The sequence below is a fragment of the Trichosurus vulpecula genome, chromosome 1 (assembly GCF_011100635.1).
Source record: "Trichosurus vulpecula isolate mTriVul1 chromosome 1, mTriVul1.pri, whole genome shotgun sequence".
Lineage (NCBI taxonomy): Eukaryota > Metazoa > Chordata > Mammalia > Diprotodontia > Phalangeridae > Trichosurus > Trichosurus vulpecula.
In genome coordinates, this window is record NC_050573.1 from 465800175 (window position 1) to 465819811 (window position 19637).

The window sequence follows — 19637 nt, forward strand, 5'->3', positions numbered from 1 at the left end:
AAGGGACAGGGATAATAGAAAGGGGAAGGTGGATTGATAGAAGGTAGGGTATATTGGGGAAGGTGGTGATCAGAAGTAAACATTTGTGAGGAGGGAAAGGGTTGGGGGGTGAAACAGTAAGGCAAACAAACACAACATCAGTGATAATCATGAATATGCCTACGTAGTTCTGTATTGCAAGGTATGAGAGACTCTCCATAAAGAAGTAAAAGAAGTATAACATTTATTCAGACACCAGAAAATCATATCCCATAACCAAATGTTCAGCTGCCACAGACAGTCAGCCTACTTTATCATAACAGCCAGGAACTTAAAACACCATATCACAGCCTGGAAACTCGCTATCCCAAAACCTCAAACAAACTCACAGTACACTAAGGCAGCCTGTTCATTTCTAACAATCATGAGGACAGCCATTAGTAGTCATAACATCTTTCTCTCTTTCTCGCTCTCAGCATTTTCTGTGATTTAACTTCCTTTTCCTGTTAGGGAGCTCCTCCTATCACATGTAACTTAGACTTCCTGTGACATAAGCAGGTCACATGGCCTATTAATGGGTGGGAAAGATCTTCAAATCTAATTGCTACCACAGGGGGTAAGAGAAAGAGGGGGACAAAGAAAGGGAAAATAGCATGGAGGGAAATACACAATTAGTTATACTACCTATAAATGTGAATGGAATGAACTCACCCATAAAACCAAAGCAGATAATAGAATAGATTAAAAACCAGAATCCTACAATATGTTGTTTATGAGAAACATATTTGAAGCAGAAAGATACATACAGGGTAAAAGTAAAAAAGCTTGAGCAGAATCTATTATGCTTCAGCTGAAGCAAAGAAAGCAAGGGTAGCAATCATAATCTCAGACACAGCAAAAGCAAAAATGGATCTAATTAAAAGAGATAAAGAAGGAAATGATATCTTGCTGAAAGGTACCATAGACAATGAAGTCATATCAATACTAAACATATGTGCACCAGATGGAATAGCATCTAAATTTTTGAAGGAGTTGAATTAGTTACAGGAGGAAATAGAAAATAAAACTATACTAGTGGGGGGAACCTCAACTTTCCCCTCTCAGAATTAGATAAATCTAACCAAAAAATAAACAATAAAGAAGTTAAGGAGGGGAATAAAATTCTGGAAAAGTTAGATATGACAGATCTCTGAAGAAAATTGAATGGGAATAAAAAGGAATATACCTTTTTCTCAGTAGTACAGGCCACTGACACAAAAATTGACTATGTATTATGACATAAAAATCTCACAACCAAATACAAACAAAGCAGAAATAGTAAATGTATCCTTTTCAGATCATAATGCAATATAAATTACATTCAATAATGGACAATGGAAAGAGATGTTAAAAATTAATTGGAAATTAAATAATCTAACCCTAAAAAAGTGAGTCTAAGAACAAATCATAGAAACAATAAATAATTTCATTAAAGATAATGACAACAATGAGACAGCATACTGAAATTTATGGGATGCAGCCAAAGCAGTATTTAGGGGAAAATTTATAACTCTAATTGCTTACCTGAATAAAAGAGAGAAAAAGCAGATCAATGAATTGGGCATGCAACTAAAAAACTAAGGAAAAAAACAAATTAAAAATCCCCAATTAAACATATAATCGAAAATCCTGAAAATCAAAGGAGAGATTAATAATTAATAATTAATAAAACTGAAAATAAGAAAACCATTGAAATAATAGATAAAACTAGAAGTTGGTTTTATGAAAAGGCCAATAAAACAGAAGAAAAGAAAACCAAATTACTAGTATCAAAAATGAAAGCAGTTGGATTCACCACCAATTAAGACAATTGTTAGGAGCTATTTTGACTAATTACATGCCAATAAATTTGACAATCTAAATGAAATAGATGAATATCTACAAAAATATAAATTACCCAGATTAACAGAAGAAGACATAAAATAAGTGACCCAATATTAGAAAAAGACATTGATTAAGCCATCGATGAACTCCCTAAGAAAAAATTTCCAGGACCAGATGGATTCACAAATTAATTCTACCAAATATTTGAAGAACAATTAATACCAATACCATATAAACTATTTGGAAAAATAGACAAAGAAGGAGTCCTACCAAATTCCTTTTATGGCATAAATATGGTACTGATACCCAAACCAGGGAAAGCCAAAAGAGAAAGAAAATTATAGACCAATTTCCTAATGAATATTGATGCAAAATTTTTAAATAAAATATTAGCAAAGAGATTACAGCAATATATCACAAGAATAATACTCTATGACCAGGTGGGGTTTATACTAGGAATGCAGGACCAGTTCAATATTAGGAAAACTATCAGCATAATTGACCATATCAATAACAAAACCAACAGAAATCATATGATTATCTCAATAGATGCAGAAAAAGTTTTAACAAAATACAACACCCATTCCTATTGAAAACACCAGAGAACATAGGAATAAATGAAGCTTACCTTAAAATGATAAGTACTATTTATCTAAAACCATTAGCAAACATTATCTATAATGGGGATAAGCTAGAAGCTTTCCCAGTACAATCAGGGGTGAAGCAAGGGTGCCCATTATCACCTTTCTTATTCAATAATGTACTAGAAACAGTAGCTATAGCAATAAGAAAAGAAAAAGAAATTAAAGGAATTAGAATAGGCAATGAAGAAACAAAACTATCACTCTTTGCAAATGAGAGAAAATCCTAGAGTATCAACTAAAAAACTACTTGAAATTATTAACAACTTTAGCAAAGTTGCAGAATACAAAATAAGCTCACACAAAACATCATCATTTCTATATATTATCAATAAAGCCCAGCAGCAACAGATAGAAAGAGAAATTCCCTTTAAAATAACTGTTAACAATATAAAATATTTGTGAATCTACATGCCAAGACAAACCCAGGAACTATATGAACACAACTGTAAAACACTTCACACAAATAAAGTCAGATCTAAACAATAGGAAAAATAATAATTCCTTATGGGTAGGCTGAGCCAATGTAATAAAATGACAGTTCTACTGAAATTAATTTATTTATTCAATGACATACAAATCAAAGTTCCAAAAAGTATTTTGTAGAGCTAGAAAATATAATAACAAAATTCATCTGGAAGAAGAAAAGCTCAAAGATATCAAGGGAATAAAAAAAAATTCAAAAGAAGGTGGTCTAGCCATACCAGATCACAAACTGTATTTCAAAGTGGTAATTATCAAAACAATTTGGTATTGGCTAAGAAATAGAGTGGTGTATCAGTGGAATAGATTAAGTACAAATTACATTATAGTAAATGACCATAGTAATTTAGTATATGATAAACCCCAAGATCCAAGCTTTTGGAACAATTTGACAAAAAACTCTTGGGAAAATTGGAAAATAACATGGCAGAAACTATAGACCAACATCTCACATCACATACCAAGATAAGATCAAAATGGGTACATAATTTGCACATAAAGGGTGATATCAAAAGCAAATTAAGAGAGAATGGAAGAGTTTATCTGTCAGATTTATGGATAAGGGAAGAATTTAGAACCAAAGTGGGTATAGAGAGCATCGGAAAATATAAAATAGATAATTTTGATTATATAAAATTAAAAAGCATTTGCAGAATCAAAACCAAAATTACTGGTAGGGGGGTGGGAATTTGCAATAAGTATTTCTGATAAAGACCACATTTTTCAAATATATAGAGAAATGGGTCAAGTTTATAAAAATACAAGTCATTCTCTAATGGATAAATGGTCAAAGCATATGAACAGGCAATTTTCAGACAAAGAAATCAAAGTTATTTGTAGTCATATGAAAAAATCACTTTAAATCACTACTGATCAGAGAAATGCAAATTAAAACAATTCTGAGGTGTTACCTCACACCTATCAGAGTGACTAATATGACAAAATAGGAAAATATTGGATGTTGGAGACATGTGGGAAAACTAGGACCCTAATGCATTGTTGATGGAGCTGTGAACTGATCCAACTATTCTGGAGAACAATTTGGAATTATGCCCAAAGGGCATACCCTTTGATCCAGCAATACCACCGCTAGGTCTATATCCCAAAGATATCCCCCTAAAAAGGGAAAGGGACCTATTTGTACAAAAATATCTATAATAGCTCTTTTTTTGGTGGCTAAGAATTGGAAATCAAAGGGATGCCCATCAATTGGGGAATGGCTAAACAAGCTGCAGTATATGATTGTAATGGAATATTATTGCGGTATAAGAAATGACAAGCAGGATAATATCAAAAAACCTGAGAAGACTTAATGAACTGATGTATAGTGAAGTGAATAGAACCAGAAGAATGTTATACACAGTAACAGCAATATTGTTTGATGAAGAATTGTGAATGACTTAGCTATTCTCAGTGATACAATGATGTAACACAATCCCAAAGGACTAATGATGAAACATGCTGTCCACCTCCAGAGAAAGAACTGATATTGACCCAGTACAAGCTGAAGCATGCTATTTTCACTTTCTTTCTTTTATTCTTTTTCTTTTGTTTGAGTCTTCTTGTACAAAATGTTTTACATAATTGCACATGTATAACCTATATCTGATTACTTACCATCTAAGGAAGGGGAGAGAGGGAGGAAAAAAATAGAATTTGGAACTCTAAACTTTAAATAAAAATGTTAAAACTTTTTAAAAAAAGTAATGGAATTCTGAATGTGGTAGGTCTTCAGGCCCAGTAGAAAGAAGGAAATTTGCTTTAAATGAGAAAAAAGATTGAAACCTAAAAGGAAATTAAATAATACAGTACTAAAGAACTAATGAATGAAAGCACATATCATAGAAATTGTAGATAATTTTACCAAGGAAAATGCCAATAAATGAAACATACTACAGTTTTTAGGATACTCTGAAGAATTCCTCAAAGGAAAGTATAGTTGTTCCTATCTCCTGTCTTCTCTTTTACCCTCTGTTTTTTTTTATCAATTATTAATTTTTAGATCTCTTTCATATTCATTATTCACATTAGTTTTTAAAATTATTATTATTTGTTCTTATAGACATACTCAAGTCTTCCCTACAGGAAAAAATTCTTTCTGAAAGCATAGTCTCCTCAAGCTATCGCTCCATCTTGCTCCTCTATTTTACTGCCAAACTACTAGAAAGGGTAGTTCATGCTGTTATTTCCTCATTATCCACTTATAGATTCTCACCCACTTGCAATGTGGCTTTTGCTTCCACTTCTTGGCTGCAAGTACTGTTTCAAAGATTAATAATAACCTCTCCATTGGCAAATCAATGACTTTTGGGCAGTCATTTTCATCCTTGACTCCTCTATATCATTCAGTATTGTTGATCCCTTCCTTTTTGATATCCCTTTATCTTTTGCCTTCTATGGTACTTCATTGTTATGTTTCTTCTTCCACCTCCTTGACCATATATATTCTCTGTCTCCTTTCTTGACTCCTCTTCTTCTTACTATATACTACACAGCATAATGGATTTAGAACTGGAAGGGAACTCAAAGGACATTGAAGCCAAAGAGGAAGCCACACCTTTTCATTTTACAAATGAGGAAACAGATCTATTTGTTGGAGGGCATGAGAAAAAGAATATATAAATATGGAGGAAAGGGTAAGGGGAGTGGGAATCTCATGGCATCAGTCCTATCTGGATCTGATAAAAAAGGGTTGAACACCCATACATATGCACAGAGTTTGGTGTAGAAATACTTTAGATCAAGGGGTATGCAGGTTAGAATGGGAAAAGGGAAAGGAAATATAAGATAGAGAGTAGAATCAGAGATGAAATAGTCAAAAGCAAAAAGATCTTTGAATTTGAGGCTGATTATAAAGGGTATTTAAAGAGAGAAATGAAGTAGCAGAACCAGAAACTGGGGTCTGTACTAAATGAAGAGAGAAGGAACAAAGGACTTTAGAAAAATACCAATTTAATTACTAGTGCTGATCAAATTTCTTATCTTTCTCTATATCCTTCTTCTTTGTAAATGTTGGGAGGGAAAAAAGGAAAGAGGTAGGGGTATAAGGGACTATCATAGAGGGAAATATATAATTAATGATCATCATAATAAAAATGAATGTGTTTGATTTACCCATAAAGTGGAAGACTGTGGAAGAATTGAGTAGAAAGCAGAACCCAATAGTATGTGATTTACAAGAAACACACTTGAAATATAAAGAACAACAAAGAGTTAAAATGAGGTTCTAGAACAGAACTGATTACACTTCAGATAGAAATTTTAAACACAGGATTAATGATTATCATTTTAGACAAGGTAACAGTGAAGACTGACATAGTTAAAGGAATAAAAATGGAAACTACAGTATACTTACAGGCAACATAGATAATGAAAAAATACCGATACTTCCTATGTATTCACCAAAGGACATAGCATCTAAATACTTGAAGGTAACATTGATCAGATTGTAGGGAAAAATAAACAGCAAAACTAAAATATCTGGGACCTCAATGTACCACCTCTAAGAAAAAAATCTAAGAAAAATATAAATAAAAAAGGAGAAAGTGAAAAGAATTATTAAAAAGTTAGATATAGGTCTCTGGTGGTTGCTTAATGAGAATACAAAGGAATAAACATATGTCTTAGTTATGTGTGGCATCTTCACAAAACTGACATGACCTAGGATACAAAAACCTCATAAAATGAAGAAATATTAAACACATCCTTTATTGACCACAAATAACACAGATTATAATTAATGAAGGGCATTTGAAGGAAGGACTGAAACCTAAAAGGAAATTAAGTAATACAGTACTAAAGAACTAATGAATGAAAACACATATCATAGAAACTGTAGATAATTTTGCCAAGGAAAATGCCAAAAAATGAAACAAAGAGTAAAATTTTTAGAATGCTCCCAAGAATTTCTCAAGGAAAAGTAATTAATCAGTAAAGGAAAGAAAGGAAAAAGAAACCAATGAATTAGAAAAGCAAATAAAATAATTATTAATGCATCAAATAAAAAGAACTTGACTCAAACACAAAAAAACCCCAAAATTCTGAAAATCAAAGAAGAGATTTTTAAAATTGAAAAGGAAAAATTGAATTGAGAATTAGTAAATAGTATTAGTAGAATAAGCAAACCATTACTTAATCTTACAAGAGGAGATGGAAATCAAGTTGCCAGTGTAAAAAAAAAATTAAAACTCATAAAGTAAAAAGAAAATAAAAAAAATTATTACAAACTATTTTGACAATAAACTGGTTTGCCAATAAAATTTGTAATAAATGAAACAGATGAATATTTACCAAAATATTAAATATCCATGTTAACAGAACAATAAAGAAATAATTTAATTACAGAAAAAGCAATTGAACGAGCTATAAGGAAACTTCCACAGGAAAATAAACCCAGATGCAAATGGATTCTGAAGTACATTCTATCAAATATTCAAAGAAAAATTAATTCTAACACTACATAAATTATTTTTGAAAATGAGGAAAATATGGTCCTGACACCCAAACCAAAGAGAAAGAAAGCAGAGAAAGAAACTTATATTCTAATATCTCAAATAAATTGCATCCTAAATACATTAATATAAAGATATTGAATATATTGGTGAACAGATCTCAAAAACATACTAAAAAGTTTATAAACAAGCATGAGTTTGGACCTAAATGAGAACGTAGGTTGGATTCAATACTGGGAAAACTATAAACAGAGTAGGTCACACTAATAATAAAATCATGAAAATTGTATAATTACATCAATAGATTTTTAAAAATCTTCTGACAAAATACAATTTTTCTTCATATTAGAAATGCTAAAAAGAATAAAAATAAATGGACCATTCCTTAATGTAGTCAATGGTATCTATCTAAAACCAAGAACTAGTGTTATCTGTACTAGGGCCATACTAGATAGAGGCCTTTATTTTTTTTTTTACTTTTAAATTACTCCAATGTATTTCAATTTTAAACTATTTATTTTCCATACTTCTTTCCTTCCTACCTCCACACCCAAGACCACCGGCCGGAAAAAAGCCAAACTAAAACCCCTGTAACAAAAATGTGTAGTCAAACAAAATCAATTCTTGTATTAGTCATTCTCTGTCTCTCTGTCTGTCTCTCTGTGTCTGTCTCTCTCTCTCTCTCTCCCTCTCTCCACATGCATACACACACATATATGTATCATTCTGTACTCTGAGTTCATCACCTCATCTACCTCATCACAGGAGGTAGGTATCATGCTTTATCATTGGTTCTCTGAAATCGTAGTTGGTTATTGTATTGATTAGAATTTTTAAGTCTTTCAAAACTGTTTGTCTTTTCAGTTGTTAACATAATAAATTATTCCTCTTGGTTCTGCTCACTTCATTCAACATCAGTTTACATAAATCTTCCAAGGTGCTTCTAAAACCACCCATTTCATAGTTTCTTATGGCAAATTGTATTCCATTACATTAAAATACGGTAATTTATTAAACCGTTCCCTGAGTTATGAGCACCCTCTTAAATTGTAGTTCTTTGCATCTACAAAAAGAATTGCTATAAATAGAACTAGTGGTGGTAAAGCTGGATCAAAGAGTATTTAAACTTCGGTGACTTTGGGGACATGGTACCAAGTTTCCCTGAATGGCTAGACAAATTCATACCTCTACCAACAATTCATAAATATGCCATAATCTCTCTGTCATTTTTCTTTTCCTTACCTTTGCCTTAACTTAATTTTTCTTATCATTTTAAACTTTTTTAAACTGATGAGTATGAGGTCAAACCTCAGACTTGCTTTAGTTTGCATTTTCTAATTATTAATGATTTGGAGAATTATTAAGTATGCTTATTGATAGCTCAGACTTCTTCCTTAGAAAACTGTCTTTTCATATCCTTTGACTATTTTTCAATTGACACATAATCTTATAAATTTTAATCATTTTCTTACATATCTTACTAATGATCAATCAATAAACATTAAGAACCTCCCATGCACCAGGCACTGGTACAAAAAGAAGCAAAAGACTGTCCTTGCCTTCAAGGAGTTTACAATCTAATAGGGGAGACAAGATTCAAACAGAGAAAAAACAAGCTCTACAGGATAAATAGGAAACGATTAACAGAGGGAAGGCACTGAAATTAAATGGGATTGGGGAAGACTTCCTATAGAAGGTTGGATATTAGTTGGGACATAAGGGAAGCCAAAGAAGTCAACAGTTGGAGAGGAGGAGGGAGAGCATTCCAGGCATGGGGAACAGCCAGAGAGAATGTCCAGGGCCAAGAGATGGAATGTCTTGTTCATGGAACAGCCAGGAGGCCAGAACTATATAACTTGTAAGAACTATGAATATAATTAACCATATGATCATAAGAATATATGGATCTTTCCTTAATAAAGAGCATTTATCTAAATCTAAGAGCAAATATCATATACAATAGAGAAAAGTCTGAGGCTTTTCAAATAAGATATTAAGGGACAAGGTAAGCATGCCTGCCATCAAAACTTGTATTCAATATATTGCTAGACATTCTAGCAAGCTATAGCAATGAAAAAAATGAGGGAATCGGCATAGGCAAAGAGGAAACAAAATTGTCACTTTTTGCAGATGATGTAGTGTACCTAGAGTACACTAGAGAGTTAATGAAAAATTAATTAAAATAATTAATAACTTCAGCAAACTTGCAGGATATAAGACAAATCTACATAAACCATCAGCTTTCTTGGAAGAGATTAAAAAAAGAAATTCCATTCAAAAAACTGCAGGAGGGCAGAACCCACAGAACAGCAGAGGGAAGCAGGGCTCCAGTCCAGGACAGCCTGGATGGTCTCTGGGTGAGGTCTATTCCACACGGAGCTGGGAGCTGGGAACGGAGTGGAGCAGAGCCCAGCCTGAGCGGCGTGGACGATCCAGACCAGAAGCCGGGCGGAGGGGGCCCTAGCGCCCTGATTCAGTGAGCTGCGGCAGTTACGAGAACTCTCAACCCACAAACACCAAAGACTGCTGAGAAGGTTAGTGGGAAAAGCTGCGGGAGTGGAAGGAGTTCCTGGTTTGGCTTCCAGCCCCGGGGGCAGCGGAGGTGGGGCAGCTACAGCTGCTGCTGCTTCCAGCTCCAGGCCCACCTGGTGGGAGGAATTAAGTGGCAGATCAGAGCAGGGGTGCACAGCCTGCCGAAGATCTGAGCCCAGTTCGGGTTGGGGGTCCTTGGGGAAGGAGGAGTGCGGCTCTGACAGAGCTGGCACCTCCCCCCCAAACGTAGAACATAGAACTCGTTAGTCTACAAGCAGTCATACCCCACTGAAAAACTCAACGGTCAAGTTAGTTGGTTGGAAATATGGCCAGGCAGCGAAAACGCGCCCAGATTCAGTCTCAGACTTTGGATTCTTTCTTTGGTGACAAAGAAGACCAAAACATACAGCCTAAAGAAGACAACAAAGTCATAGAGCCTACAACCAAAGCATCCAAGAAAAACATGAACTGGCCCCAGGCCATAGAAGAACTCAAAAAGGATTTGGAAAAGCAAGTTAGAGAAGTAGAGGAAAAATTGGGAAGAGAAATGAGAAGGATGCAAGAAAACCATGAAAAACAAGTCAATGACTTGCTAAAGGAGACCCAAAAAAATACTGAAAAATACACTGAAGAAAACAACACCTTAAAAAACAGACTAACTCAAATGGCAAAAGAGCTCCAAAAAGCCAATGAGGAGAAGAATGCCTTGAAAGGCAGAATTAGCCAAATGGAAAAGGAGGTCCAAAAGACCACTGAAGAAAATACTACTTTAAAAATTAGATTGGAGCAAGTGGAAGCTAGTGACTTTATGAGAAATCAGGATATTATAAAACAGAACCAAAGGAATGAAAAAATGGAAGACAATGTGAAATATCTCCTTGGAAAAACCACTGACCTGGAAAATAGATCCAGGAGAGATAATTTAAAAATTATTGGACTACCTGAAAGCCATGATCAAAAAAAGAGCCTAGATACCATCTTTCAGGAAATTATCAAGGAGAACTGCCCTGATATTCTAGAGCCACAGGGCAAAATAGAAATTGAAAGAATCCATCGATCACCTCCTCAAATAGATCCCAAAAAGAAATCTCCTAGGAATATTGTTGCCAAATTCCAGAGCTCCCAGATCAAGGAGAAAATACTGCAAGCAGCCAGAAAGAAACAATTTGAGTATTGTGGAAACCCAATCAGAATAACCCAAGATCTGGCAGCTTCTACATTAAGAGATCGAAGGGCTTGGAATGTGATATTCCGGAGGTCAATGGAGCTGGGATTAAAACCTAGAATCACCTACCCAGCAAAACTGAGTATCATGTTCCAAGGCAAAATATGGAGTTTCAATAAAATAGAGGACTTTCAAGCTTTCTCAGTGAAAAGACCAGAACTGAATAGAAAATTTGACTTTCAAACACAAGAATCAAGAGAAGCATGAAAAGGTAATCAAGAAACGGAAATTGCAAGGGACTTACTAAAGTTGAACTGTTTTGTCTACATTCCTACATGGAAAGATGATGAGTATGATTCATGAGACCTCAGTATTAGGGTAGTTGAAGGGAATATGCATGTATATATATATATATATATATATATGTATATATATGTGTGTGTGTGTATATGTGTGTGTATATATATGTGTTTATGTATATATATAAGTGAATGTGTATGTATGTATATATCTATGTGTATATGTATGTATGTGTATGTATGTGTATGTATATATATGTGTTTATGTATGTGTATATATATATATATATATATGTAAAAGAGAGAGAGCAGACACAGGGTGAGTTGAAGATGAAGGGAAGATATCTAAAAGAAATAAAATGAAATTAAGGGATGAGAGAGTAACATACTGAGAGAGGGAGATAGGGAGAGATAGAATGGGGTGGATTATCTCGCATAAAGGTGGCAAGAGGAAGCAGTTTTATGGGAGGAGGGGAGAGGGCAGGTGAGGGGGGAATGAGTGAACCTTGCTCTCATCAGATTTGGCATGAGGGGGAATACCATACATACTCAGTTGGGTATCTTACCCCACAGGAAAGAAGAGGGAGGAAGATAAAAAAAAAATAAAAGGCGGGGGGATGATGGAGGGGAGGGCAGATGGGGGTGGAGGTAATCAAAACAAACACTTTGGAAAGGGGACAGGGTCAAGGGAGAAAATTCAATAAAGCGGGATGGGTTGGGAAGAAGCAAAATGTAGTTAGCCTTTCACAACATGAGTATTGTGGAAGGGTTATACATAATAATACATGTGTGGCCTAGGTTGAATTGCTCAACTTCTTAGGGAGGGTGGGTGGGAAGGGAAGAGGGAAGAGAATTTGGAACTCAAAGTTTTAAAATCAGATGTTCAAAAACAAAAAAAGTTTTTGTATGCAACTAAAAAATAAGATACACAGGCAATGGGGCGTAGAAATTTATCTTGCCCTACAAGAAAGGAAGGGAAAAGGGGATGAGAGGGGAGGGGGGTCATAGAGGGGAGGGCTGACTGGGGAACAGGGCAACCAGAATATAAGCCATCTTGGAGTGGGGGGGAGGGTAGAAATGGGGAGAAAATTTGTAATTCAAAATGTTGTGAAAATCAATGCTGAAAACCAAATATGTTAAATAAATAAATTGCATTTAAAAAAAAAAACTGCAGGAGCTATAAGATATTTGGGAGTCTATTTACCAAGATTCACCTAAGGACTATGTGAATCTTACTATAAAACACAATTTTTGAAGAAATAACAATGGATCAAAATCATTTTGTTATTGTTGTTCAGCCGTTCAGTCAGGTCCAACTCTTTGTGACCTCCATGGACAATAGCACACCAGTTCCTTTTATTCTCCACTGTCTCTCAAAGTCTTTCCAGGTTCAAGCCTTTTCCAATGAGTCTTGTCTTCTCATTATGTGGCCAAAGCTTTAGTATTTGACCTTCCAGTGAATAGCTTGAATTAATTTCTTTAAGTATTGACTGATTTGATTTCCTTGCTGTCCAAGAGACTCTTAAAGGTTTTCTCTGGCACTGCAATTTGAAAGCATCAATTTTGCACCTCTCAGCTTTCTTTCTAGTCTAACTCTCACAGCCATACATTGCTACTGGAAAAGCCATACCTTTGACTACATGGACAAACATCAATTGTTTATGAATAGGTCAAGTCAGCACAATAAAAATGATAATACTATCTAAATTAATTTAATTATTTGATGTTATTCCGAACAAACTGCCAAGAATATTTTATAAACCTAGGAAAAATAATAACAAATTAATCTGAAAGAAGAAAAGGTCAAGAATCTCAGGGGTTATAGTGTAATACAAGGAAAATTAGGAACCCCTGAGAAACCCCTAGCTACTGACAAGCACCCCCAGAAAGAATGGACTCAGATATCTTTGGCATTTAGCAAACCCCCTGGGACTCCATGACTCCACCAAGGAATGTCAATAGATAGGACCATCCCACTGAAGGATAACCTGGCAGACCCTTTCTAGCAGATATCCCTGGGGCTCCGTGACTCCACCAAGGAATGTAAATGAGATTATCCCACTAGTACGATAACCTGACTGAATCTTTTGATCAGCCAGGACCTTTGTTCCTGTTCCCCCCCTCCCCGACTCTGTACCCCCATATCCTATATAAGCCAAGCCGTCACCCCAACACATTGCCATTGATTTGTGGTGCAGTACCCCAATGGCCGCCGGCTAATAAATTCTCCACTTAAAACTTATACTCTGTGGTGTGTCTCGCTTGCTTCTGGTACAACATTTTGGAGATCCCAGCGAGATGAGGCGGTATTTCATGTTACCGCCCTGGAGACACACACAGAATTTCAGGCCTCAACAGGGAGTCTCTGCCCCCGATCCACCTTCTCTCATTTCAGAGGGCCAGCTCCTGGGGATTTCTTTTCCTAGGACTCTGATGTGGAGTGATGGTCTCGGAGAATGGGCTCTTTGCTGACCTGTCCCTTTTCGGCCTACGGAGAATTCTGGTTTTTTAGACCTCTAGAGGTAAGGTTTTTCTGGTTTGGTTTCTGGTTTGGGGCTAGCCATTTGGGTCTCTGTTATCATGCTAAACCCTGACGAGGCTGTGGTACAGAGCTAGTGGGGCTGGGACGCCACCCTTCCTATTGGGGTGTGGGAAGATTGGGGTGTTTTCCTTGAAGAGGAAACCTGGTTTATTTTCTTTCCTCTGAGGGGACCTGCTTAGCCCCAGTTAACTCATGCCATTGGTTATGTGTTTTGTGTTGGGTGTGGGAAGATTGGGGGTGTTTTCCTTGAAGAGGAAACCTGGTTTATCTTCTTTCCTCTGAGGGGACCTGTTTAGCCTCCAATTAACCCATGCTGTTGGTCTCCGTTTTGTGTTGGAGGTGTGAGAGAGATTGGGGGTCATATCTTTGAGGAGGAAATCTTTCCTCTGAGGGGACCTGCTTAGCCTTCAATTCGATCCACACCATGAATTTTGTTACATTTTGAGTTTGTCTCTGTTCGTGTGTCTATGTCAAAATTGTGAAATGTCTATGTTTTGTTAATAAAAAAAAAATCTGAAACATAGGCAGCCAGAGATATCAGGCTGCCACTAGGGAAACAAAGACTCCCTTCCTTGTGGCTCCCGTTTGGCCAACGTGGAACTACGGGGAATGGGTTAAAATTTGGCAAATTCTGGGTTTTAAATTGTTAAAAAGTTTGGAAATTGGTTAGTTGAATTTGGAGAGAAAGAACTCCTGAAATTGTAAAGTCATTCCAGGAGCTCACTCTTGCTGAAACATCTCCTCCCAATGAATGCCTTCTGGCTAAAACCTCCGTTAAAGTCTTCAGTGGGACTCTCACATTTGTCTTAGTCCCAGATTCCCTTAGATTCAAGTACAAAACAGGTTTTTGGGAGTGAGCAAGGGGGTGAGGTTTACTTGAATTACAGTCATTGAGATCTTTTCACTAGGGCTGCAGTAAAGGTTAGAGCAGTTAAATCAAACTCCTCTCCTCCCAGATCAGATTAGAAGAGAATGCAGGAGAACTGTAGGGAAAAACTTAAATCGCCCTCGCCACCAGGCAAAAGGAGGAGAGGGACAGAAATTCACAGACTGACAGTCAGTCCTGTGCCCCTGAGTACCTTTGTAGCCCGTCCTTGTGGTAAAGTTTAAAAGGTAAATTTGTGAAAGAGAGAGATAGGAAGCCTGTATAAGGAATTTTGGGGGGGGGTTGTAGAATAGCAGCTTGAGACTACCTGTCTAGTCAGGAGTCCATGTGCTCCTCTTGGCTGCCATGTGCTCCTGGCCTCACCCTTCCCCCACCCTCCACATTTTAGCTGAAGCTAAAAGGAAACTTGTAAAGAAATAGGGCTGGTTAGTTAGTGCTTGGAAGGGTAGGCTCCTTGCCCTCAAGGGGCTGCCAGGCCCCACCTAGGAAGGAGCCCTTAGAAAACTAAAAGGGATTTTTTCCTGCTCTTATCTTCCTTGGGAGTCCGAAAAAAATCCTTTTAGGTATTTTTGTATAAGATGAAGCTTGGAAAAAGTGGGTGCAAAATTAAGTTTCTCTTTGTTTCATAAGTTCATTCATGGCCAGGCAAAAGCTCCTATACCTGGGCCAGAGGTGGTGGTGCTGAAGAATATACAGCTAAATAAAGTGTATTTGGGATGTTAATGTATTAATATATGTGATAATTGTATTTACATATTAATACATTAATATATAATATCAGAAGTAATAAGACAAACAATTCCTATATTGTATCTGGAAATGCAATTGGTGTCATCTGAAATTTATTGTTTCTGTATTTCTAAAATTATACTGTATTTTAATTTGAGTTTGATATACGTGAATTGGATGCTTTTAAAGGATGTGGTGAAAAGTTGGTAATTTTAAACTATCATATTTGGTTTAGAAATGTATCTACCTAGCCTGAAATGAGTGGTTCAAATTTTACATACCTAATAATGTTTAGGGCATCGTTACATTTCTAAAATATTTTGTTAGAGGTGCATTAGGTTAAGAAGTTGGACAATTGTTGTAACCTAAGAATTTATTACCTCCAAGTTTTGTCTGGAAGTTCAGTTGAAATTGTTCTTGTTATAAATCAACTATTTTGTTAGAATGTGGTTTTATAAACAGTAACCTTTTTCTTTTTCAATGCAGAGAGTATTGAGCCTTAGAAATTAAAATGTTACCACTAGTGGTTAGGAATCAGATTTGATTTGCTTATTCAACTCAGTTATGATCACTATGATGAGGGCACAGTCTCTGGGAACCCCTTGAACCCTTGAACTCTCCTTGAATCTTCCCACTTGACCTGGCCTTGGACCTTGCCCAGTCTCTATTGTCCAGCTGTTTCCCACCCTTAATCCTGTTTCCCATCCTTAATCTGATCAAAATATCTATACCCTAGCTCTGTTACCCTAGCCCCTTATGCTCTGTCATTTCCATGTAGCCTTCAGCTATTTCCCCCACCCTGGAGTCTGACCTCATCCCAGTCCCTTCAAACTCCTCCTTAGACTCCTCCTTAAGTCCTTCCCTAGACCCCTCCTCTGGTCACCCCAGACCACCCCTCAATCCCTCCCACAACCTTTGTGTATATAATCTCCATCTTGCCTCCATGAAGGTGGTCAGAACCAATCTAGCTCAGATTGGTCTGGCCCTCTTTCCTTACAGGCATCGCAAGGGGTGGGATGTCTTGGGGCAGGCCTATTTGGCTAACTCTTAATAAACTTTATCTTTTCCCTTGGCTGAGAAAGCTTGAGTTGAATTCTTTCGGCAGGACCCGGTGTGTCGGTACTTTGGGGTGTCGAGCACCTCTCACCCTAAACCCTCATCAACTAGATTGGTAATTAATTGGAATCTGTTTCAAGTTTTAAATACATGATAATATAATACCTTGAAAAATATAGGGGTATGATTTTCAAGCCTGTATCATCTAAAGATGTATTTACATATGTTAATCTGGAGGTTTATGGACTAATTTGTGAATGAATCCAAATGTTTAAAGGTTATTTTGCTTTAAGAAGGGAAAATACTTTTGAAAAAATGTTCTGTAAAATCTTTTTCTATAATTTTAGAAGGCCTGCTGAATTTCCACCTGTAAGCCAATTGGTTGCAGTTCAAACCTATTGTGAGTTCTCAGAGTTTCTGGGTGAGAACCTTATTAGAATTAATGCTTATCTATAGAAGCTCCCATTCAATGTCTTATTCAAGTTTTTTTTGAGTAAGGAGGTTTGAAAATTCCTTACTTACAGTCTAAATTACTTACTCCTCCCTGCCCTTAGTTTAGATAAGAAGAAAAGAATTTCACCTTAGCCCACTTGTCAGAAGAGAAGGAAAGGGGAGGGGCAGCAATAAGAGGATGGTAGGGGCCAAGAAGCCTCCAACCTGGCTTCTTAAAAAAAAACTGGTAAGATTAGACTAAGACTTGAGATGGGTTGGCCTGGTAGTTTAATTAGTGAAGTCTGCCATCTGATGGAGAAGAACCCACCCTCAGGGGGAGATGAGATGGCAGATCTTTTTAATAAGTGTTCCCTTTTTTAGAATGAGTTATCACGAAAAACAAATCCCCTTTTTTGAGTCTTTGTGTGTTTAAGAAGCTGGAATGGGATTCCAGTATACACAGTTATGACAATGAAAGTACTAACTTATGAATTGTTTTGTCTTATGGTTGAAATGTAAAGGAAGACTGAGTACTAGGTTTGAAAGATTTGGAAAGGTAAATTAAGGTTGAGGGAAAATAGGAAAGGCAGATAAGAAAGTTTGGGGACAGATGGAAGTTAGCTAAGCCTCTTCTGTCCCGAGAATAATAGTTTCAGAAGGTCAAAGTAAGTTGGAGATGAGTGTGAGGAAGTATTTAGAAGATGGAAAAGTTATGTAGCTTGATTTGATAATTGTTAGCTCAATAAAATTTGGGCAGTCTTATCTGAAGGATATTTATTTGCTATTTAAGATTTTATGGGACTACAATTTAATATTGTCTTAAGCTCTGATTACAGGACTAGGTCACATGAAGCCAGTAATGGCATGGCAGGCATTGCAAGCTGAGAACTTGAAAGGTTTGTGCCTGGGAAAAGTCTTGAAGACGACCTTGGACACAGCCTAGGTAGGATCTTCCTGACTTTATTTCCCAACTCTGCTATTTCCTTTCTGAAAAGGAAAGTCCCCACCTGGTTACTCTTAAGCCCTGCTTTCAGCACCTGGTGACTATAAGATTGGCTATCAGATATGACTCGTGCCTGGAATCAAACAGAGCTAAGGAAGTTCTTTCCTTCTGTTAAGATATATGACATAGTCCCTCGTTTCTTTCATAGCAAATTTAAATTATCAAGAAGTTTTGTAAGCACTATGCTAAATCTGTTAGGTAATAGAAAGATGAATATTAAAATATCTCTGAGTTATTATAATAGGATACAGGTATGAATAGCTTACAATTTTAACCTATGTTCATGACCAAATAAAAAATTGAAATAATATAGGGATAACATCCAAAAAAGGGGAAAATGATTAGGCAAAGCAAATAAGGCAAAGATGTAATGTGATCAATGTCTAATAAAAGGAAGGGATAGTGAATTTTGAACAAGGCAATAGGATCAGATTGATTCCCCTAAGAATTATGTACAGATGTGTATGATTGGCTCTAAAAATTTATCAATTCTGGAAATTCGAGCTGATAAGTGTGTTTTGGTAATAAGATCTTAAATCTGGATGCTAATACAAGAAAATTGTATAAGATAATGGTACAAATGAAAATATATCCCCTTTGTGAAGTATCTGTAAGCTATAGTGAGTTAAAATTGTCTGAGAATTTCTAGATCTGAACTAGAGAGGCAGAACTTAGCCCTGAGTGGCTGGGACCTATGTTGTGTTTCTTTCTTGATCATCAAATTACATGTGTTCTGAGAACCCCGTGTGAGGAGTGGACAACTGGGCCTATAGGAGCCTCGCCCTGCAGTTCCAAGAGCCTGAGAGGGACAGCACCAGACGCGGACAGCCTTCTCACGGGATCCGGAACCAGAACCTGAGCAAAGACCTGCTTTTTTTCCCTTCTGCGTCCTTGTGTTCCCAAGACTGTTTTTCCTGAATTTTTATTATGTCCCCTCTGCTTACTTACAATTAGTTTACAATTTCTGCCCATCCCTGGGGATGTCCAAATACAGAAAAGGGAAAACCTGACTCCACCTAGGTAGGGATTTTAAAACATAACCCTGTGGAAAATAGTTTTTTCCGTACCTTTAATTGGTCTTTAGGTGAAACTTTCAGGTTGCCTTTGCCCAAAAAGGGGGAAATGTGGAATGTTTTATACCATTTTTTTAAATTTCTGGAGTGCAGTACCCGGGGAGGCTCCTTGGACTCTCCTTGAGTCTTCCAACTAGGTCTGGCCTTCCCTTGGGGCCAACGACCTAGCATTCCTTTTATTGTCCCCCCTGCTTAGCGTTTTGGTTGGTCTCCTAATTTTATTGCTATGCCCCATCAAGTCGTTCCTTTTTTTCAAGGATTTGAAATTCCCATGGAAGAAAGTGAGGAATGTAATACAAGGAAAATTAGGAACCCCTGAGAAACCCCTAGCTACTGACAAGCACCCCCAGAAAGAATGGACTCAGATATCTTTGGCATTTAGCAAACCCCCTGGGACTCCATGACTCCACCAAGGAATGTCAATAGATAGGACCATCCCACTGAAGGATAACCTGGCAGACCCTTTCTAGCAGATATCCCTGGGGCTCCGTGACTCCACCAAG